This window comes from Mustela lutreola, chromosome 14 (genome assembly GCF_030435805.1).
Source record: "Mustela lutreola isolate mMusLut2 chromosome 14, mMusLut2.pri, whole genome shotgun sequence".
In the NCBI taxonomy this organism is placed as follows: Eukaryota; Metazoa; Chordata; class Mammalia; order Carnivora; family Mustelidae; genus Mustela; species Mustela lutreola.
The window spans coordinates 5,772,366-5,796,932 of NC_081303.1; the positions used below are offsets into that span (position 1 = coordinate 5,772,366).

The window sequence follows — 24,567 nt, forward strand, 5'->3', positions numbered from 1 at the left end:
TCAGCTGATCCTCCCGGGCACGCTCCCGGGGAACTCGGCATCTGCTTTTCCGAGGTGCTGGCCACCCTCCCCAACGCAGAGAAAGTCTGGCAGAGATAACGGGCCTCTCGTCTCCCTTCACGTCATCCTCACTGCGCACATGGGGGCCCTGCCCCTCTAGCCCGAGGCATTCTAAGCCGCAAACACCTAGCCCTGTCTGTAAGTATTTCTAAATCCTCTGAAAGACAGCACACAGGTAACCTGACTAGGTTACGTGATGGCCTTCAGAGGCTGACGTAGATATTGTTGTGATCCATCCCTTCTCTTTAAGACGGAGAAATAAACCAGCATTGCCATTAGTGAAGTTGCAAATCTCATTAGGCCTTTGGATTCCAAGCCTATAAATCTCTTCTGCTGGACCTGTGTTTCCCCAAGTTTCCTGACGATACAAATTCCGCGATTGCTGTTAAAAATAATACTGCCGGGCCCCACCCACCCTGGAGATTGATTAGGTGGGTCTGGAGTGAGTATGGGTTCTTTTAACAAATATTTCAGAAGAGCCCTGTGATCAGATGCATTTGGGGAATGCAGCACTAGATGGGTCCTACCTGTGGTGGGCCCCGAGCAGCTGCTCCTCAGGCTTCCTGGGGCTCGGGGGACGTCTGCAGAGGTCCTCTCACTCCCCCGGGGCTGGCAGTGGTGCAGCGCCCAGCAGTCTGGCTGCCACGGTGGTGACTGACTCACCAGGGTCCAGAGGTGGGAGAACTCTGTGAGGCAGAGAGAAAGGAAGGCTGGAAATACCCCCCAGGAGCCAGTTCTAGATATTTCTAATCCTAGAATAATGATCTGTTGTGACAATCTCAGATCTGACAACAGGAATTACAGGTAATTTTCTCATTCCCTTGATGTCATTCTGAGCAAAACTTAGATCATGAGTAGAAAGAAAAGAGACCACTGGGGAAATGGCAAATCATTTTCTGAAGTGTTCAAAAATATTTTGGAGTTGATCAGCCTGGCTGGTCGACTCCCACTTCCACCTTAACGACCCAAGCGGGGTGGGCAGGAATAAGAAAATCTACATCATATATACCCTCCTTCCAACATCAGATTTAGATGCTGCCAAAATCTCGCTAGAGTTTCAAATTTGATTTATAGGATGTGGAGATTCAAATTCACCAAAATAGGGCCCCAGGTACTTCAAGTCCTGGAGGAAAAAAGTGCCTGGTTTTTTCCCTGCTAGGGTCCTACCTCTTCGTCACCTGGAGGCTGGTCCATGGAGCTTACAGGAGAGGCGTTTACCATCAGAGTGGAACAGACATAATGTTGAGCTGCTTAAAGCAGCATCCTGAGTTCTGGCCCTGCCTGAGGGCGATCTGTGTTGTTTTCATGGTGCATTACTGTTTACAGAGCACTTCCACAGGCATCATATCCTTTGGTCCGAACACCCTCCCGCGACCGCGGCACGGGGGATGCTGTGGCCTCATCGAGAAAAGCTGAGCGATTTGCCGATAGTCCAAAGGTCTTTAAGGTTGTACAGCCAGGCCCTCTGCCTGTCTAGGGTTCTTCCCCCACAACTGCTGCCACACCCATGGGACTGGTTGATCCGTCCCTGGTGCAGAGAGCCCTGGACCCTGCGCTCAGTCACACGCCCGCCGGCGCCTCGAGGCCGTGAACTTGGGCAGCCTTGCACCACTCCTCCAACGGAGCTCTGCGTGGGAGCCAGCCCCGCTCAAGGACGGTTTCTGTTTCACTAGCTGTGCTGGCGAGGGAAAAAGGCTTTGACTACAAGCTGCTTCAGGTCCCTTTCTGAGGAGGCATTTCTGAGCCAAACTACAAACTCATCTAGACTCGGGATGCCGGGGTTTGGGGTATCCTGCTTAGAAGTGAACCATCTGGCACCTTTACTGCATTTAGGGATTAGACACTCTCCAATGAGAACTTTCCCTTTGGGAACACACAAGAGGGGAACAGAAGGAGCCACAAGACAAAGGGGTCAGAAATCTGTGTCACGAGAGTCACCTGCCCAGTTACTTGTGCCTTGTCTGTGGCATCAAAACTAAAATGTTGTATCACTCTTGCCCATGATTTTTTTCAGTGTCAAACAGATAAAGTGAATTTGCTTGTCATGTTGTAATCTAAATAAAGTATTTCACCTACATTGTTATCAAGAACTCATAATCAACACGGCGATGTTTAATCGTGATCTGATATTAAAGGACTTCAGCAGGGGAAAAAAAATCACACAGGACTGCCTCTGGTTGTTTTAAGTACTGTGACAGAGAGTTAAATGCCGTGGGATTGCAGGGGACCCTAAGCAGTTTTCACAGACTTTCATAAGCCGCGGCCTGGCTGGGTGTCTGTTGCCGCCTCACTACTCTCCACACAGTAACCTTCGGGAGAACATGAGGAGTAGGAAGGACGGTGGACAATGTGATGGGACCCAGCTGATTTCAAGAAGGGCACGAGTATTCGCTTGCTAGAAACAGCACTTGGGGAAAGGAGGGGAGAAAGCTGTGGGGGGTGTTTTTAAGTTCCGAGAGATCTGGAAAGTTCTACAGCATCAAAATTCAGAGAAGGCCACTTAAAACCTTTGTTAGCAAAAGAAGAGATAAGTACTTCAGGGATGTATTACTCCTTTCTCGCTAGCCAGGCCCTATCAAGGGAATCTTGTATTTTAGAGTCCCACTTGAATACAAAGCCTGTCCACTTGGCTTGGAGCATCTGGACTCATTTCTCTTAGCAGTGAACTTAAACATGTTTACGTGTAGATTTAACTTAAAGATAGACTCCAAAACAGTAGAACTCTGATTACTTCCTTTTGACTTGCTGCTATTTCGTCCCTTGTCTTAATTTTATCTTGCTTTTTCAGCTTTATAAAATACTGTGCTTAGAAAAATAAAATATCAATTTATAAAGTGTTTAGAATCACCTGTTTTTTCTACACATCTCTTCTTTTTGCATTTCAGGTCGTCTTTTGAAATCTTTTCCCCTCTTCCTGAAGGAAGTTTTCTCTAGTGTGGTTTTTTGGTAGGATACTCTATCCATTTTTATTTATCCAAAACAGTCTTTACATCATTCTTGTTTTTCAAAGATAATTTCACTGAGTAGACAATTCTATTTATTTTTTAAGATTTTATTTATTTATTTCACAGAGATCACAACTAGACAGAGAGACAGGCAGAGAGAGAGGAAGGAAAGCAGGCTCCCTGCTGAGCTGAGAGCCCGATGCGGGGCTCGATCCCAGGACCCTGAGATCATGACCTGAGCCGAAGGCAGAGGCTTTAAACCACTGAGCCACCCAGGTGCCCCTAGTCGACCATTTTAAACCAATTTTCCCTTGGCACACTGAAGATATTAGTGTATTCTCTTCTAGCTTTTATTGTTGCTTGTAATTACGTTATCAGTCTAATTATCCTTCCTTTGTAAGTAATCTGTCTTGTCTCTCTGGCTGTTTTTAAGATTTTCTTTTTGTTTTTAGTGTTCTTTGGTTTAATTAACAGGGTGTGGATTTCTTTTTTACTTATTCAGATTGGAACTTGTTGTGCCTCCCGAACCTATGGATTGGATTTTCCATTAACAATGGAAAACTCTTAGTTATTAACATGTCAAATATGTCTCCTCCCTAAGCTTTCTTTTGAGAATTCCAATTAAATGTATGTTAGGCCTTCCCATTCCATCCTCCAGCCTGCTTCAGCTATCTTTTGTATTTTTCATCTCTTTGTCTTTTTGTACTATATTCCGGGTAATTTAATCAGGTTTATCTTCCAGTTCACTATTTTTCTCTTCAATTGGCTCTAATCTCCTTCTTTGAGTTTTAATTTTAATTAATAATTTTTTCATTTCTAAAAGCTCAGTTTAGTTCTTTTTCAGATTTGCACGGTCATTGTTGATACTGTGCTGCTCCTTATTCTTACAGATCATTCCCTCTTATTTTCTTGACTACCTTAAGTGTACTAATTTTATACTTTATACCCAGGAACTCTGCGTGAAGTCTTCGGAGGTTTTGGAAGTTTGTTACTTTTGCCAACTCTCACTCGTGGTTTCTTATTTCCTTTTATGTTTTGTAGTTGCATTTTTTTATGGACTCATGTTTGGTAGAACGCCACACTGCATTGATGCCGGTCAAGAAAGACCTTTGTTGCTCCTTACCTGTCCTCCTTCTCTCCATAATGACTCCACAAATACACAGTAACTCTGGAAGGCCCAAGACAAATGAGTAATTGAGTGAAGAGGGAATGGAAGTGCTAAGTGGGATAAATCTAAGAGGTACATGCATTTCTCTCTGATGCAAACTTCCGGACTAGAATGAGCCTAAGATAAAAGAGAACAAGAAGATTTAACTTTACATATTGTTCATATTTTTTTTTAAAGATTTTATTTATTTATTTGACAGAGAGAGATCATAAGTAGGTGGAGAGGCAGGCAGAGAGAGAGAGGAAGAAGCAGGCTCCCCGCTGAGCAGAGAGCCCTTTGCAGGGCTCAATCCCAGGACCCTGGGATCACAACCTGAGCCGAAGGCAGAGGCTTTAACCCACTGAGCCACCCAGGCACCCCTATTGTTCATATTTTGATCATTATAAAAGAATCCCTATTTTAATTCTAGAAATAAGACTATTTGAAGGTGAAAAGTGAACAGAAGTCCATATATTTAGTCGAATGACCAAATTAATTATGGATCCTGATTTTATTCAAAAAGCAGAGAAGGATGAAACCCATAGGATGGATTAGAATTAGGCACTTGTGGGGGGAAATATGTTATCTTATGTTTGCACCCTATCGATTCTCATTTGTCTAATGTAGAAGTCATATTTTTACATACAAAATCAATTCATGAAATAAAGAACTAGGCTTAACTAGGTTTTGGAAAGCTTCTGAGAAATCTTGACAGATACATCCTAATAATACTTATCACACCATTTAAGAGAAAGATTTTCTGCTGAATTTGGTTTTAAGCATTTCCTGAAAGCTTGTCAGGTGGTCTGAGATGACTCACAAAACGTGGCAGGAGGTAAAGCCACAGCTAGCAGGCCCGCACCTGACGAGGGCAGTGTGTTGGCCTGACACGCCATCTCGTGGCCCACGTCCAAGGGGATACGTCTGGTACCAAATTTCCAGGACTCAAGGTATTGGATAGAGGTGCTCCTCACATTGTTCAGGAGGTGTCTTCTTAAAAAGCCGTGTATGAATTCACTTTTGGCAAATCAAATTGAAGTGCATTAGGAGATCTTTATTTAGAAGTGCTGAGCGTTTCTGTATGTTTTTCAAGTGTAGACCTTGTCCTATTACATTTTCAGGGCAGACTTCTGTGCATACCATGTGGGGAAAATCTCGGGCTTCTTCTTTGAGACCAAGTGAGAATGAGGCACGTGCCTTCTTTGATTCAAAGCTATTTTAAAGTGTGCTTCTGACCACCATTGAGCTACAAGTCTCTTCTGAAGTCAGGTCAGACTCTGATACTACAGACATACAGTGAAGTCATTTTCTCATTATTGAGCAAATATTATGTCACTGAAATGTGCAACCAAACAGTCCATTCCCTGGCTTTTGGTGGTAAAAAGATTAATCAATCACTCTCTCTCGCTTTCCCCCTCCTCTCTTCCCTCCTCACCTTCTCTTTAAAACAAAGCAAAATAAAACAAGACAAAACAAAAACACAAACAAAAAAAAAATAAAAATCAGAGAAAACTCTATAGTCTCTTGTATTACGACAATTTTTAAATACAACTCTTGCTCTCAGGAGGTGTATTCTTTTATTTTGTTTACATATCTTGCCCAACAGCTCAGCAACAATGCATTCTTCCTGGCTCACTTTGTTTTTTTCTGGAGATGATCAGTCTCTAGCAGAACAAAGCCAGAAAGATAGATATGCTGACTTCTGTTTACCACTGCTCTTATAAAAGATCTTTTTTTAACTCCATGGAATTCATTTATAATAGATGGACTAGCATCCCCCCTCCCCCATAGCCTCTGATGTTGCTGCTATGGTCTCGGAAACTGGCTTTTCTCACTCCTCATGACAGAGAGACATGAAGTCCCAGCTGAAGTTTTTCCTTTGGCATGGATATTAGTCAAAAAGCTTTTGGTTGCAAATGACAGACAGAAAGCCAACTCAGACAAGCTGGGAAAAAAAAAAAAAAAAAAAAGAGGGAATGAAGGTAGTTTATTATAAAGATCCTGGGGTAGCTCATAAGATGGAAGAAGAGCTCTAGGAACTGCGGGAAAATATGGGGCCAATGTAGTCAGAGTCTCTCTATGTCCATCACTCACATCTACTTATTTTGACATATATATTTTTCTCCCGATGAGGACAGACTGTCTCGACAAGGCAGGAATAAAGACACTAGCAGTCCCGGAGTCACAATCTTCCCGCTTATGTGACAAGATAGGGGAAAGGCCTTACTCATGAGAACAATGAGGAAAGGCTGTGACGGACCCATGGGGAGTCCTGTGCCCATCTTTGACCGAATCATTGCGGCCAGGAAGATGGCAAGTCCACTTATGACCAGGAAGGTGAGATTCTTTGAAGGACTAGAGAGTGGGAGAACATTTCTCCAAAGGAGAGAGGGGGATACTAATAGGAGTGGGATATGCAATGTTGTGCAGGCAAAACACGGTAACAACAACAGGTATCCACTAATAAATCAAAAAAGATTCTTTTCTTTCATGTAAATTAAATAAAACCCAGTGCCCATCGCATCAAGTGCCCCTCTTAATGCCCATCCCCCAATCACCCTATCCCCCCCAACCCCCCTCCAGCAACCCTCAGTTTGTTCCCTAAGAATTTCTTATGGTTTACCTCCCTCTCATTTTTCGTCTTATTTTACTTTTCCTTTCCTTCCTTTATGGTCATCTGTTTGGTTTCTTAAATTCCACAGATGAGTGAAATCATGTATTTGTCTTTTTCTGATTGGCTTATTTTGCTTAGCATAATGCCCTCTAGTTCTGTCCACGTCATGGCAAATGGCATGATTTTATTCTTTTGGATGGCTGAGTAATATTCTATCTTATATATATCTGTGTGTGTACACACACACACACACACACACACACACACACATCTCGCATCTTCTTTCTCAACCATCTTCTGATGGCTGTATGGATATCTGGGCTCCTTCCATGGTTTGGTTACTGTGGACATTGCTGCTACAAACATTGGGGTACAGGTACCCCTTAGAATCTCTGTTTGTATCTTTGAGATAAATACCCAGTAGTGCGGTTGCTGGGTCCTGGGGTAGCTCTATTTTCAACTTTTTGAGGAACCTCCATGCTGTTCTCTGGTGGCTGCAGCAGCCTGCATCCCCACCAGCAGGGTAGGAGGGCTCCATTTCCTCTGCATCCTTGCCAGCACTTGTTATTTCCTGTGTTTTTGATACTACTCATTCTGACTGGTGTGATTTGATATCTCACTGGTTTTAATTTGAATTTACCTGATGCCAAGTGATGTTGAGCATCTTTTAAAGTGCTTCTGGACAGATGTGTCTCGGCAGATTCTGGAGGAGAAAAATCTATTTATTAAGAGTTCTTCCCTCAAGAGAAGTGAGCACCGCGTACAAGTTTTCCTCATGAGCACCTGAGGAGTCCTCATTTTCCCAATACTCTTCAGATTTAAATAACTCTATTAAATAAAGGTGGATTTTCATAAGGATTTAAACCCTGGTCACTCAGAACTGTTCATGGGGAATTTTGAAAAAGAAACTTCTTCTCCAGCCATTTGAGGGCTTTTGTGTCCACTTTCAGAGCTTCAGAGAGAAAACGCTTCAAGAATTAGCAAACAACTCTTTATCACAGCAAACATATCTCTCATTCCAAGAAAATTATCAGCACATTTTTATCTCCCAGAGAAATTCAGGACTAAATAAAATGTTTTAAATTCTTGACTTTAGGAGACCAGTATTTTTGATAAAGCTGCCCAATACTCCTCACAGTTTGAGAAAGGAAAAAAAAAAATCTACCTAAAGACCCTCAGTGTAAGAACTGCACGGTGGAAGAGGGAGCTACTCATCTCAGCCTTGAAGTAGAAGGTGCCTGGCACCCGAAGAACGGGGCCCCGGGCTGTGTGCCACGAACAGATGCGTTCCTGGGCCCCTGGATCCTGGCACAACAGAACAAAACAAAGCAAAAAACAAACAAACAAACAAACAAACAAACAAAAAAAAACCAAAATAGCAGCACACAGTTCATTCAACACGGCAAGCGCAAAAGCCACATCACATCTTGGTAATGACCCTCAGTTACGAAATTCCGTATGAGCGAATGTTTCCTAAGCAGAAAACTCAAATAACAGAGTTCATTCAAAATTAAGACGCGTGACAAGAATAATAAAGTCTGACCCTGTCCCTCCCTGCTGAAAACGTTTCTGGCTCCCCGTGGTCTTTGGGACACAAAACCAAATGCCCGAGAACCTATACAAGGTTCTCTGTGATCCGCACCCCCCCCCCCTACCCTTCCTGCCACAGCAGCTCGAGGGCTGGGTTCTGCTTCTGCGGATGCAGAACCATTGCTCGCATCGGAATACACCATGTGGTTTTGCACCTCTATGCCTGTATGGCAGAATGCTGCCTTCTCTCTGTACATTCTCGTATGCACGCTTTAGGGTTCAGTTTGGGTGTCAGGTCCTCTAGGAAGCCCTGCTCTCACCACGCTGAGCTAAGAGCGCTCGTTTCACCTCCCCCAGCACTATTCAGCCTGTCACCGCATCAACACAGTATTCCACTATGGTCTCTTTCTGCGTCTGTCCACCCAGCAGTGCAAGTGCTTTGCACCTGTTCTGTGACTTCAGATCACTATGGCGTACGGCACCTTGTAGGCTGCCCAGTGTTCGCTCCCCTAAACCAGAGCACGATCATTTCTGACGTTCTGAAAGCTCTGACCTCGGGAGGGCTAGAGGCCAGTCACTGCCATGTGGCTGAAGTGCCCAGACCCTTACACATCCGGGTCACCTCTCAGCCTGGACAAATGATCTCAGTGACTTTAGGGCTTTCGTCTTTGCTGTATGCTAGAGCAGAACTTGGAAAACTTCAAAAGATTTACAAAACAAACAAACAAAAAACAAAGCAAAAAAAACCAAAAACCCCTGCTCTCTTTCACAATGACTACAAGCTAGAGGGGTTGGAGAGCAGGAGATGGGGACTGTGTTCACTTATAAGCCATGGGTGAGAGGCCGAAGATTTGGGGGTACAGGAACCCCCGAGGTGCCCTGTGCTGGCCGCTAACCTCGGCGCTCAGTTCAGCTGAGGATTCCTATCCCTGGATGTTACTGAAGAGGCCGCAGGTGAGGCACGAAGGAGGCACCTGGCCCACAGGTGAGCCATTTGCAGAGTTTTCACCAATGGCTAGATTAGGGATTACTGTGCCCAAGGTCAAGAGAACCACACAAGAGTAGAAGCTACGTCGACAAGACAGAGACATGAGGATTAGACAACTGGGGGGCTTGGAGGACATCTTCTCCCGGTCCTGGGGAGGATGAAGCATGAGCAACTGAAAAATCCCTCAAACTTTGTGCCTGCTGTACTGCCGGTGTCTGTCCCCTTCCTCACCGCTGTGTCTGGGCCGCAGTTTCTTTTCGTCTAAAAGGCAACAGATCCATGTAACAGGTAGGAAGCACCAGTGTTTCGAGCACACTTCAGCCTCCTTCTCTTGCAGCATGCACCCGTTCGTCAACAGCCAGCTCAGGGCCTGCGACCTCCAGTATCCGACAAGGTAACGGTGAGGGAAGAACGCAGGGCACCCAGGTTCACACGGAAGGATCGGAGCGCCGGAGAGAAGAGCACACAGGATGATGGTCAGGATGCGCTCAAGGATTTGGAGAGTTAAACACACACAGATCTGGGGTATAACCGTCATTTATTTGAGCTCTTGAGGAACACATGAAAAGAAGATTCTAAGGATTTGTTGTTGTTGTTGTTGTTGTAGTTATGAGTGAAATCCTCTTTGGCAATTTTGGAGAAACCTCAACATGTGCAGTGATAAGGCCCTGGGGTACGCTGGCTCCCTTTTTATCAAGGCCATTCTTTCGTCATCTTGCACAAAGGGATTTTTTTGATGTCTTCTCTGAGGGGATGTCTCCAGCTTGACACAAAGACTGGAGGAAAAAGGCCAAGACACCCTACTGTGTACAGAAATAAGGTGGGGGGAGCTGGTGATTTTGGACACAGGCTCCCCAACAGTCTCCCACATTGCACAGTATCTCCCTGACTCCTGTCATCTGGCCCGGTGTCCTGGAGTGCTACCGTCCATTTCAGTAGAATCTGAGACCATTCCATGGCATGTTTATATATGCTGTTATCTGATCCTTGTAACACTTTTGTGAGGCAAGCAGAGAAGGCATTTCCCCCTCTATTTTACATATGCGAACATGAAGACCCCAAGAAGACTCTGGCAAAGCGGCACTGGGGCTGGCACTCAGATCTCTTGAATCCTGGTTCATCACCCCTCAAGACACACAATCCCTCCTTGTAAACCAGCGTGGAGACTGTGGGGACGCATATTCAAGCGGGAGATGAAATGAGAAGGAAACACAAAGCCCCTGGGAATGGTGAGTGCCCGTTAACACAGCGAGAGAGGCCGACGGTAACTTGCACGGGAGGCTGGCAGGACCCACAGGTCCTGATCCTAGGCCAAGGAGTGCGCAGGTCCAGAATCAAATCCCAAGAGGGATCTATAGATTCAGGCAAGTGCACCAAATCTGACAAAATAAAATTAGAAGGGAAAAATGCAGTCTTAACTGTTGATCTGAAAGATAATTGCACAGAGATGAGATGGGGAGATATTGCTTAGAATCTTTTCATTCAATCTACTTTTTTAAAAAAAAGATCTTATTCATTTATCTGAGAGAGTGAGAAAGAGAGAGCGCTTGATAGAGCACTACGGGTGGGGCGGGGCGGGAGGGAGAACCAGTCTCTCTGCTGAGTGGGGAGCCCAGTGAGGGACCCCGGGACCACAACCTGAGCCAAAGGCAGACACTTAACCGACGGAGCCACCCAGGCACCCCGCAAGTTACTTTTAAAAGGATTATTTGGGCACCTACCATGTCTCTACAGTATTCTTGGCACTGAGGGTGGTTGTAACCTCAGTAAACAAGAACAAGAGAAACAAAGCCCCTAACTTCACAGAATCCCAGTGGGACGTCCAGGGAAGGGGACAGCCAGTGTGAAAACAAGTAAATGATCTCACGCGTTGTGAAGAAAACGCAGCAGAGTTAGAGCCACTGACGGCGAAGACGGTTCTGGAAGGGCAGCTAGAGAAGGAGGGTCTCTCAGAGGAAGAGGCTCCCTGCTGCTCCCCGGGGATTCAGAAGGAGCCCAGCTGTGAGGATCACCGGAAGGTTCCAGGCTGATGGAGAGCGAGTGAGCGAGTACAAAGGGTTTAAGGCAGGAATGACTTCAGGATGTTTGAGGAGCAGAAAGGAAGGCACCGCAGCTCGCAGCTCGCAGCTCGTCCTCAGTGAACTAGGAGAGAGGCAGGAGGGCTGTTTCAGGAGCTGCAGGGGCCAAGCCATCCAAGCCCTGAAGGCCACACCACGCACAGCGCCCGGCTGGTCACCCTCCCCACATCTTCTCCCTTGTCTTCCTTGGCAAAAGGGTTTTACGGGAGCACTTAGCCAGACACGAAGCTTCCCGGACTTCGCTGGGGTGAGGTGCAGCCATACCACCAAAGTCATTGCCCGTGGAATACGAAGAGAGGCAGGCGATGGGCACGACACCCGCCTCACTCGGTCGAAGGGGAAGTGCTCGGCTTTGACTTCTTCTCTTTCCCTGTCCCTGGAGGGACCGACCTTGCGAACGAAGACAAAACTCGAGCCTGTGGAAGGGGGAGTGAGAAGTTGGAAGGGAACTGGTTCTCCAAACAGCCTCACGGGGCAGGACTGTCTGTTGTGTGAAAGAGAAATGAACTTTTATTTGAGATTTTTATTAGACTGGCATCGTCTTTCCTATAATTATGAGATACTTGGATTTTTTTTCTAAGGGAGAAAGCACTAGAAAGTTTTCAGATGAATAACATGACCTATGCTTTAAGAAGAAGATCATTCTGAGCTCTGCCTGGATGACGGATTATAGGAAGGCCAGCCAGTGAGAAGGGAAACCCGGTAGAAGCCTACTGCAGATGTTACGTGCGAGACAACGGAATAAGATGTTGGCAATGGAGACGAAGGTACAGAGTGGAGGATGAGGACACGTTGGAGGTTAGAATTAATAGGCTTTCTGACGATTAAGTTCTGGAGATGATGCAGGAGAAGTCAAAACAGATCTGATTCCTGGGGCTCTGACTTGAATAACTGATTTGAGACAGTGACAGACTTCCTGAGGTGGGACAAGACCGAAGTACGGGGCAGAGTAAGACCTTTTCACAAGGAAACAAACTAACAAACCAACAAACCCATAACCCAAACAACAGAACAACAACAACAAAACCAGAAATCTTGACACACACTAGTAAAAACGACGAGCACGTTCACTAGTCAACAAAATGTAGAACAGGTCACAATAACTGGCTGTTTCCATGGCGCAAATTCATGTTACCGATGATCTCTTTCTTTAAAAAAAGAAAAAAAATTATTTATTTGACAGAGAGAGATCACAAGTAGGTAGAGAGGCAGCCGGAGAGTGGGGGGAAGGAGGCTCCTCGCTGAGCAGAGAGCCCAATACGGGGCTCGATCCCAGGACCCTGGGATCATGGCCTGAGCTGAAGGCAGAGGCTTTAACCCACTGAGCCACCCAGGTGCCCCTTGATGATCTCTTTCTAACTCTGTTCTTTGCCATCCAAGTTGAAGCTTCATCCTAAAGCTGATTCCTTCTTTGGTCAGCAACTGGGACAATGCATTTTTCTGCTCACACCCCACGGGAAATGAAAAGAAGAAGCCATTCCTTCTAGGACTTAATACAAGCCCTTTCTGCTGGCCTGAATCGTCATCTTAGTCTGCCATGCTCTGAATGGCTCGAATGAGCAAGTGCTAGAGTTGGAGTCACTGTCCTCTGAGTCATGCCTGCTGCCTGGGGGGGGGGGGGGGGGTAGTGGATGACACGGTGAGGAAAGGGCAGGGACCAAGTTCTCTTGGGAAGGACAGGAGGTTAGGGTCATGCCCTTCAGCTTTCTCCTGATCTGTGAAGTGGAGGAAAGAGAGCTGTGCAGCCTTAGCCTAAGGGAGAAGAGATCTTTGCATCCATGAGAAGAAAGAAGACTAGAGCTGAAGTCTCTCTGGCACCAAGAGGAAGGTCCCCTTCGAATATCAAAAGGACCCACAGGACAACACGGCTGTGTGAATGATGTCACGTGAGGATCAGTGACTTTATTATGGTGACGCAAACACGGATTGGGTCCGTGTTGCCCTGTAGGGGAGCCGGGCAGAAGGCAGCAAAAGAAAAACCCTTTTGGCCCTGGTTTCTGGGTGATAGGAAGCCAGTCTTTTGGTCTGGAGAATGATCACAAAGGATTCTAAAACTGTCTTTCTTTTGTAAGTCAGGCCTGTAATGTTTCCAGATACCAGGCCTTGACTATAAAAACAAATTGGGATTGTGCCATAGAGGCCAAAGGAGCTCGAGTCCAGAATGCGGGGGCTGTGGGGAGAGAACTGGCAAGAGTAAGGCAGTATTATAAGCCACACTGGCTCTCCAGGGAGGCCCAACTGGGTGGGCTGCTTTCTTGGTCATCATTCTATGAATAAGAACCTTGTCCAAAAACTGTTCCCAGTTGACTATGGAGAGGGATAGTCAGGAGTAGGTCTTAGCTAAACTTTGTGATAATCCTGGGGCACCAATGATTGCCCCACTGATATGGGTTGGGGTCAGCTGTTTCTCCCCAAGAGGAAGAGAGCAGGGTTTATTCCCTATCATAGGTACTGCTGCCAAGAACCTAACAAACTCAGGGGACATGAAGCCTTTGGCACCCCTTCCCCCAGTTAGTTTGCACTGGACACACAGAGTCTGAACAGTCTTTAGCCCCAGAGTGCTCCCCAAGCCGTCAGCTCCTACTCCTAGGGATGGAAGTCACCAAAGGAACCCGGCGAAGCTAGGAAGCTACCAGAGCTTCAGTTCTGATGCTGAATCCCCTGTAGGTATCACCACCTCTCATTTTGTATTTCTTCAGGAAGACGTTGGCATATTGAATCCCAAAAATGAGAGCTGACAGTTGAACAAAGAAGGAAGGGAAATAGAAAACAAAGCAACTTCTATATTTAACCTCAGGAATCAACTGGAGTTTGAACACAGAGTACGGGTCACTTAGCTTTACCCATACGGCTCCCAAAGCCAAGGGCTGATCCTTCCGCCTGCTTTTCCCTGAGATGCTCATGGCCTCACCTGTCCCAGTGAGTTCACCGGAGCCCCCAGTCAGGCTTCTTCCGTGCAAATCCTCTCTTTGCACTTTACAGCTCTGTGAATTTAGACAGGGTTTAGGGCCTTTTTGAGCCTTGGTTTCCCCATTTTTGAATGAGGATAAGAACACTACCTGCTTCACAGAGTAGCACAGGCCATGGCACATAGTAAGAATGAAATAAACGTGAGGCAATGTTGGGAACAGCCTACCGAGTCCCTGTAAATATCTCGTGCGTTTTCTCTCCGTGGCCATAAGGGATTCGCAGTGGGATGAGAGGCCACACTTGTATAGAGCAGGGTGCTTGTTGCGGGAGGAGAATCAGAGGGAAACACGCGCACCAGCGGGCTGTGGGAAAGGGGCAGACGTGGACAGGTCAGGCTTTTTGAAGGGGTCCTTGTGAGGCAGCCCTGGGTGGAGGGTATGAAAGGCAGTGACAGAGAGAGGAGAAGCCGAGGCTGGCAGGTGTGTGGGACTTGGCTGCAACACATGAGAATGTTTGAGAAGTTTCCTTTCTGCGAATTTTTCATCTAAACATCTGTATTGTGACTTCCAGAAAACCTAGAGTGAAGATCTACATTTTTTTTCCTCTGACAATTTTTAAATTAAATTGAACTTAATTTACGTTCAATTAGTTGACATACAGTGTATTGTGGGCTTCTGAGGTAGAGTTCAATGATCGATCAGTTGAATATAACACCCAGTGCTTATTATTTTTAAAGTGATTTGGAACCATGTTTGGATTTCTTTTACACATGGCGTAGTGCAAGATGGTCTTTAATGGACCTGTTTGACTTGGACCACACGCAGTGCCCAGAACAGACACAGCACTCGGGGATCGGGGGGTGGGGGAGTAGGGGGAGGGGGTGGTTCTCAGCGGCACAGAACAATGGAAGACCATGATCTTCCCCGAGCCAGAGACCAGACCTCCTGGTCAGCCTGTATGGTACCTCTCTCCATCACCCTACTTCCTTTATGGCACATGGTGCTATCTCATTAGCTTGAGAATGTGTTACTTCTTTATCGCCTCTCTTCTCCAGTAGCATCAAACATGAGCTTAATGGAATGCAAGCTCTGTGAGGGTAGGAATCTCACTATTTTGTTCATCACTGCATTCCAACACCTTGCTGAGGATGGTGCCCCGGTCAAATATTTGCTTAATTAATCAATGTAAAAACAGAAAACCATAGGATTAAAAGATTTTAAAAGATAACCTTAAAATATAGAAGTACTTGAGAGTGTTTTCGTCATTTGTCCTATTCTGCTCAGGGACAGAGCTCTCAGGTAAACGACTCTGGGAGTCACCAAATATCAGCACTCCAGTTAAAGAGATCTCATAGATGGGACACCTGAGCTTTAGCAGTCCTGTCCAGAGCCACAGTTTGCTAGGGTCTGTAGTGTATGGACGGAAGGCTCTTCCAGAATCTATGTCCTAACCACAAGAATCTGTGAATGTAACTCTATTTGGGGAAAAAAAAATCTTTGAAGCCACGATGAAGTTAAAGATCTCAAGATGAGATCATCCTGGACTCTGATGGACCCAAATCCAATGACAAATGTCCTTATAGAGATAGAAGAGAAGATACAGAGAGACAGAGGAGGCCACCTGAAGACAAGAGGCAGAGACTGGAGTTCCATAGCCTAAAGTCAAGGAACAGCGAGGGCCACCAGATATGGAAGAGTCAAGGAAGCATTCTTTAGAATTTTCAGAGGGAGCACATCCTGCAGACAGACTGATTTCCAACTTCTATCCTCTGCAACTGGGGGAGAACAAATTTCTGTTGCTTTAAGTCTTCAAATTGTGGTGAGTTATTATTAGTGCAGCCCCAGGAAATTAATATAGGGGCACAGCAAGGAGCTATAACCCACGCTTCTTAATCAGCGCACTTTCCATGAGCTCCTGGTTCCCCAGAGTCATGGGATAATTACAGCTCCAAGTAGCAAACCAAACCATTAACACCCAAGTCTGAAGGCACTTAATTCGAAAGAAGGTACACATCGAAATCCCAGGCAAAACCATTAAGAGCTGAAACCCAAAGAAAGAAAATCTGAATTCTGAATCCAGGCAAAGGTGTTTCCTTAAGCCATTAAAAGAAAGAATGCACTGGGCTCCAAAACAGTCCTGATGTTCAGGTAGTGATGGGTGGGTCTTGTTGCTCATGGACCACATTTCTTCCCCAAACTCCATTCCAAGAAATCAAAGCATCAAGAAACTGGGTTCACTTTGCACGGGGGCCACCCTGAATGCACAGCCTATCTCCACACCATTGTGCTGAGCGAAGGTCCCTCTCTCGAGATTCTTCTCCAGTTCTGAGGTGGGAGAAGGTGCTTGAGCCAGAGGGAGACTCTTCTCTCCACCAGCTCATTAGAAATGCTCACCAGGACATGGAGAGTCCCCACCATGCACCCAGTGTGTACAATAGGACTGAAGTTTAATTTCCCTGGCATCGTAACAGTGTTTCACGAAACTACCCGATGTTCTCTGAGCAGTGCTTCTCAAACTTTACTGTGCCTTCGAATCACCTAGTGATCTTGTTAAAAATTCAGATTCTGGGGGTGCCTGGCTGGCTCAGTCGATGGAGCATGTGACTCTTCATTTCACGATTATGAGTTCGAGCCCCATGTTGGGTGTAGAGAGTACTTTTAAGTATTTAAAATAATGAACTATCTCGCCGTGTTATATAACGTACAAGAGATAAGACGAACCACCTTGCAAAGGTTCCAAGTTGTGCCCTCCCCATCCAGGGGACTCTTGGAAAGGGCAAGAGTCACGGAGCAGGTTCTCAGATGGAAACCGGGGAGGGCAGAAGTGAACGGCAGGCCGGCTCGCCGGGTGTGCGGATGCGCTTCAAGCCACCTGCTTAGCTACCCTGGCCAGAGCATCGGCTCCATAGTTGGGTGGGAAGAGAGTTTTAGGGATCACCTCGGGCCAGAGTAGGAAGAGCGTGAAGAGGGAGGAGTCCCTTGGGTGGAGTTTGGTAGAAAAGGCAAAGGCACAGAAGATCTGTCTAGCCGGGGGGCAGCAGATGGAAGGAGCAAGGGCTTTAGAGGCAGAACAATTCTTATTTCAATATCCTGCATATGGGGCACTCCGGAACCTTCTTCTGTGGCCCAGATTCTCTCCCAAACTCCAACAGTGTCGCTTCCTAGACATCTCAACCCTGAAGTCAAGGGACTCCTCAAAGTTGACAGGAATAGGGCTCCTCCTGTCCTCCCCGGCTCTGACCCAGACCCGCATCTCTACTGAGCTCCCCGCATGTTTCAGGCAGAAGCTGTGGAGCCGTCCTCGGCCGGTTCTCCTTCACCCTGCGATGCAGCCCCGACACGAGCTGGACAGAGTTCGGTTAACTTCCACGGGCTGAGGCCCATCCTCCCCCAGGACTGCTCTCACTTTCAGATGCCAACCACAACTGGCTAAAAATTAAGGGGTTTTCCATAACCCCTTCTGGTTTGATAATTCACTAGAATGACTCACCGAACTCAGGAAAGGGTTATACTTCTGATTATGGCTTATCATATAGGATACAGATCAGGACAAGTCCCCCAAGGAGACCACAGTACAAGGTCTGGGAGGGTCCCAAACGTGAAATCTCTGTGTCTTCAGGACACAACACCCTTCCAGCCCATCCATGTGCGGAAGTTCAGTCAGGCCTCAGTGTCCAGAGTTCCTTATTAGGGTTTTATTGTATAGGCATGATTGCTTGAATCACTGTCCACATGACTGACCTCTATCTCTAGCCCCTCCATCTCTCCCCAAGGTAGGAGGTCTGGCTGGTATCACTTAGCTCAAAGCCCCAACCCCCCACTCATATGACTGGTCTTTCTGGCATGGCCAGTCCCCATCTCGAGACTACCTAGGGGCCCACCATGAGTCACCTCATTAGTGTAACTCAGGTGTGGTCCGAGGGGTCCATCATGAATAACAAAGACACTCCTATCACTTGGGAGATTCCCAGGGTTTTGAGGTTACCCCCCAGGAACCAGGAACAAAAGTTAAATTCTTTATTGCACAACACACCCCTAGAGCCGTTACTAAGCTGTGCTAACTTTCTTTCCTAAATATATTTTCAATATAGCCCCCCACTTCCATTGCTACTACCTTATTTAGGTACTTACTGGCTCTTAAGGGAACTACAGTGATAGTCTTCTAACTGGTCATTCACCTTACTCCTGGCTGAACTCTCCCAAGAAGCCATCCTTACCCCCTTGTAATTATAAAACCCCAACTCAATCACGTTCTTTTCTCTCTCAAAAACTCTCAATGGTTCCCAACTGTCTATAGCAACCCTGTCCAAAATAAATATTACATGAGCTGGATATGTAGCCTCATTTAAAAAAAAAATTTTATTGGGGCGCCTGGGTGGCTCAGTGGGTTAAGGCCTCTGCCTTCAGCTCGGGTCATGATCCCAGGGTCCTGGGATCGGGCCCCACATTGGGCTCTCTGCTCAGTGGGGAGCCTGCTTCCTCCTCTCTCTCTCTGCCTGCCTCTCCACCTACTTGTGATCTCTGCCTGTCAAATAAATAAATAAAATCTTTTTAAAAAATTTATTTATTTATTTGAAATAGAGTTGGAGGAGACGGGAGAGGGCCAGAGGGAGAGGGAGAGAAAGTCTAAGCAGACACTGTGCTGAGAAAGGATCCTGGCTCAGGGATTGATCTTATGATAACTGAGATCATATCCTGAGCCAAAATCATGAGTTAGAGCCTCAACCCACTGAGCTACCCAGGCACTCCTACCCTCATTTTCAGAAGTGAAATGAAATAAGTGAAATTAATTTTAATTTAAACCAGCATATCTAAAATATAATCAACATGCAATCTACCGTCATTTATTTTAGACCGTTTTCATTTATAAATTTAAAAAATTCTGCCCCTCAGTTGCTCTAGCCACATTTCATGTACTCAAGGGCCACATGTGGTCAGTGGCTCTCCGACTGGACGGCACAGGCCTACTGGACCAGGTCAATTTCCTTGTGAAATTCCACGTGAAAGTCCTTCACAGGCTGCCACATTTAACCCTTTCTCCTACCGATGCCCTTTCCCGCCACCAGCGGGCTTCTCCTCCCACTGCTCTGAGCCACTTGTTCTCTCTTCAAGCAGACCATACTCTTTCCCACTTCGACACCTTTGCACACACTGACCTTCTGCTTTAAAAGCTCTGTCTCTCCCTGTGCTAGGAAAAGTCATGCATATGGTGGCATATTTTGCCACCGGTGTGAAGACTTCTCAGAAGACTTCTCCCATGTGAAGACTTCTCAGACCCTCCAGGCTGAGTCAGTCATGCTCACCACTGAACTTTTGGGTTTTTTTAAGATTTTATTTATTTATTCACAAGAGACAGAGAGAGAGAGAGGCAGAGGGAGGGGGAGAAGCAGGCTCTTCACAGAGCAGGGAGCCCAATGTGGGACTCGATCCCAGGACCCTGGGATGGCAATTAGAGCCAAAGGCAGATGCCTAACTGACTGAGCCACCCAGGCGCCCCGCCACTGAACCTTCTTCTGTGGTGTTTTTATTACTCTGTTAGTGCAAACTGTATTTTCTGCCTCAGAGCCGGCCACATATGATTTGACACTTTCACTGACAGCTAGGCAGATGATTTGAAAATCAAAGATACATGTTTTTTTGCAATCATAGAACTTACTATGTTACATCGAAGTTGTTCATACATGCTGGGTGATGAGCTCCCCAAGGACATGAACTCCTCCTCTTCATCGTGAGTTCCTTCCCCACTTACTAGATTGGACAGTTCTCTCCCTGGATACAGCAAACACTCCTAGGAGAGGAAGGATATGGACCAGTTATGGACACTGTTCTTCCCCTTAACCTCCCCTCCATGTTGCTTTATCAAAACACCTTCAGAATGTTTATTCCTCGTCAAGGTACAGCTAATAGATGACAATGAAAATCGTTACTAATCATCTAGGGGTTTGCATTTTGACAGAGCTCAAAGTCTCAAACCAAGAAGATGACACATAAGGGAGAGGGAGAGACATCTTCAGTTAGAGAGAAAACACTGGTCAAGCGGGAACGTTTTCTAGAGTCTCTGAAGGCACACCTCATGTAGGGAGCACTCGGGGTGGGACTAGGTCATTCCAAAAAAAAGTGGCACTGTGCTACTTTTGAAGTTTGATTTTTTTTTTTTTTTTTTTTTTTTTTACGAAACTAAACATAATCTTACCATATAACCCAATGGTTGTACTCTTTGGTATTTACCCAAAGGAACAGAAAACTTATTTTCACACAAAAATCTCCACATGGATATTTCCAGCAGCTTTATTCATAATTGTCAAAACTTGGACACAACCAAGATATACTGCGGCAGGGGAATGGATAAGTAAACACATCCAGACAACGGAGTATCATTCAGCGCTAACAAGAAATGAGCTAGCAAGCCATGGGAAGATATTTAGGAACTTGAATGCATATTTCTAAACGAAAGAAGCCAATCCAAAAACGCTACATACCATAGATCCCTATTACAGAACATTCTGGAAAAGGCAAAACTGTGAAGACAGCAGCAAGGTCAGGGCTTGCCGGGCATTAGGAGGTAGTAGGGGGTGAATGGGCAGCCCACGCGGGACTCTGAAGGCAGCGAAACTCTTCTGTACAGCACTGTAATGATGGATGTGTGTCATCATACATTTCTCAAAACCCACAGGATGTACGACACTAAGAGTGAACCCAAATGTCAACTAGGGACCTTGGCTAATAAGGGCAAGTACACTGTGTTACAAACGTACCTCTCTGATGCCGGGATGGGGGTGCATTTTGTACAGCTGGGGGCAAGGAGTATTTGGAAACAGTATATTCTGCTCAGTTTTGCTGTGAACCTAAGTCTGCTGTAAGAAAGTCTACACACACAGACACACACCATAGAATGAAGACAATTCTGTCCGTGCACTTCCATGGTGCTTGAGGAAAACACAGACTTCTACACTCTCCCAGGCTGGGAGGTCTGCTGAATACCAGACTGGGTGAGGTAGGTCCTCACTGCCCTGAACACCCTGACCACAGGCATTTGCTCATTCATCTCCTCTGGGACTGTGTTTGATTCAATGTTGCCTCCTCAATTGCCTGGCTGCAGGCCTGGCATCTGTTTGGTGTTTAAAGCACATGGGCTCAATCAATGAATCAGACAGTGTGGGCAGCTACTTAGCTACGAAATTTTATGCAGTATGTCTTTACATGGAAGAATGTGAATGACATATAAATTAAGAAAAGCAAATTGCAGAACGATATAGATCCCATTTGGGTAAGAACAAAACCCTGTAATTGTGCATATGCAAAAATGCATATTTGTATCTTTCTTGTCTACACAGAGAAAAAATATGGAATATAAAAAGTATCTCTGGGTATTGCAGTTGGAGTAGAGAAAAGGAAACTCCTGCTGTCAGTTTTTTAAATGTCATATATGAAACATATATAAGACAGAAAATGTATCAAGTAAAAGATATAAAATGAAAGTGAAAGTTTCTTTCCTTTTCTTCACACCAGCTCACATCCCACTGATAACTGTTCCCTGTCATTTATTGCCAAAAATATTTTAATGCACATATTCATGTCATATATATATATAGATAGATATAGATAGATAGATATAGATACACACACACATATATATCTGTCTATTCTCGTAAAAATGTTACACAGTGTTCTGCAACTTACTGTTTTGATCCTTGAGGACATAGAACTATTTTATTCTTTTCTTAGCAGCATCCTTATTCATCATATGGATTTACTGTAATTTTGTTGACTTGACTCCTATTTTTGAATAGTGAATGTTTCCAATCTTTTGCTGCCTCAAAACAATGTAGCAATAAACATTCTAGCACATACATTTTGCTAAACATTTGCAACTATATATATCGGGAAATTTTAAGGCAGAAGGATTAATGGTAAAAGGAGATGGGCATTTTTAGTTCTGACAGATACTTGTCCAAGTATCCTCCAGAAAAGATGCACCAATGGCCATTTTCCCCCAACAATGTATGAGAATGCTCATTTTCTCCTCAGTCCTGCAGAAGTAATCCTCACTAAACATCGATATTTGCCAGTCAGATGAGTGAAACAACAATCTCATCTCTTTATTCACTATAGCTTATTTGCACTTATTTAATTATGAGCGACACTGTACACCTTGTCATTTGCCTTCTGACTATTGCTCCTTTCTTCTGCAAACATTAGTTTCTTTTGACCATTTTTCTCCTGGCTTGGTCATCTTTTTCATACTGATTCCTATAAACTCCATGATAACTAAAGAAGTTTAACTTTTAACCATTTTCTTTATAAATACATTCCCTAGTTTTTCGTTAGTCTTTTAGCTTTGTTTATGGCATTTTCCCCAACGCAGCTTTAGAAATGTTTACATGGTCAAATATAGTAATTTTGTTTCCGGATGGCTTCTGGAGTTTGTTCTGGCTGAAAACAATCTTGCTGATCACAGATTATAAATTCTTCTAGAACTTTTATAGTTTTTTTTTAATGTTTAGATCTTTGACCCAGCCAGAATTTATTTTGGTAAGGAGAGGAATGTTTACTTAAACTTTGCAGGCATCTATATTGTTTGAGTTGTCTAAAATGAGGATGTATTTGGTTTGGCAATTTAAACATTCCAGTAAAGGAAAAGAAAAAGAAGATAAAGCATAAAACCCCACAGGACAAAGCCTGGAGATGGACATATCAGGTAAGAGCTATTTTAATACACTGACCACCTATTATTTGTCAGGTCCAGTGCTAGGTACTGAAGACAGAGTAAGGGCCTGGATTGCAGAATTGATGACGGTAACGGGAAGGAGGGGAAGGATTGATGGAAGTCATAGAATGATCGCCATGGCAACGGGAGCCTGAATCATCACTATGGAGACAACGTGCTTGAAATTATGACTAGAGGGATAGTGTGACTCTGCTGGTAAAGATTTTGAAAAAGGTAAATAGGAATGTTACAGTTGTTTCAAAATGACACTGTTTCTCTCAGTAGAGGTTATTGGCTTTTCCCCCCGATTGTTTTATTTCTGGGGGGCTAGAGGCAAATAGTTCAACAATAACATGGATTATGACAAGTGCAAGTTTTATTTGGTCATTGCTACTCATGAATGCACTGGCCAGGGAACAGCCTTTTATTCAAAAAGTTACTATCTAATATAGTATATAATATATGATACAATTATATTAGATATACTATCTAATGTAATGCACATTGCATATGGTGTCTTAGAGCTCTGCTCCCCAAGATACCTTGTTGGGAGAAAACACTCGTATACTTTCTTCCCTGCAGCAACCAAAAAGATGTCTAGCCAGCACTTAAGGCCAAAGAGAACTTACATATGTTGGGAATGGGGCTCTGTGTTAATGGGAAATTGGAGGAGGGCTTGAGGTACACTCCTGAACTATTAGATTATGCCAATATGCAGTAGCCTTCATCTGCTCATCGGTACAGACTATTATCAATGTCCAAATTCTAATGCCTCTTTGCCCATCTCTCTCCCCCCGCCTTTCATATAGAACCTCTCCAGCCTCACTCTCAGTGGTGATGGGGACTTGGGCAGACTCCAGGGCAGGGGGATTCACCCAGGTGCTAGTCAGTCTCTGACATCACCATATTTCTGCCTCCATGGGCTCTGGACGCTGGCCCTTGTCCTGCCTGTGATCTCTGTGCATGCTACTGCTGACTTTCTCCTGCAGTGCCCAGCCACCGTGTCGTCCTAGACCAGGTCATTGTTGCTCTTTTACCAGCCCACTCTTAGATTCTTCCCTGATCCCATAGCACAGCTCAAACAAGATTTTCACGTTAGGTGTGTATTTTCTTAAAGTTCAAGGGTAACCAAAGGGCAGCTTATAGCTATTTGGGGCCAAGGCCCAAGTTCAACCTCCATCATATGACAGAGGCTGATTTACCTCCATCCTGGAATGCCCTCAACACGTCTAAATCCTTTGTATTAAGTGACCCTATAAAACTGATATCTGATTTGACCTATAGCAAACATACTGGAACTTGCCTTTTTAAATTCAATCAGATCAGCATACTCTTTCCAGGAACATTTGCGGTTCCCTGCCCATAGGCCTTTGCCCTAAAAGGTCCTGTAGGTGCCCTGCACTGTAAGTCACTTTCAGGAGGAAAATTATGAAGAATGGATGTATACTGACATTACCTGGGTGAGGGGTGGGGGGAACTTTGAAAAATACCAATACCTGGTTTCATTCCTCAGACATTCTATTTTAATCAGTCTGGAGGGTGGCTTGGGTGTGGTGGTACTGAAAATCTCCCCAGGTGGTTCTAACACC

The 24,567-nt window shown here is 45.1% G+C and overlaps 1 long non-coding RNA gene across 1 annotated transcript; it reads right to left on the minus strand.

Annotated features, from left to right (window-relative positions):
• Positions 1-89: 89 nt before the first annotated feature.
• Positions 90-21,864, minus strand: LOC131815360 (uncharacterized). The gene is made up of 3 exons (XR_009347678.1): positions 20,751-21,864; positions 19,928-20,059; positions 90-746 (listed from the first exon to the last, which is right to left on the minus strand). It is a non-coding gene; the product is annotated as an uncharacterized LOC131815360 (long non-coding RNA).
• Positions 21,865-24,567: the final 2,703 nt, after the last annotated feature.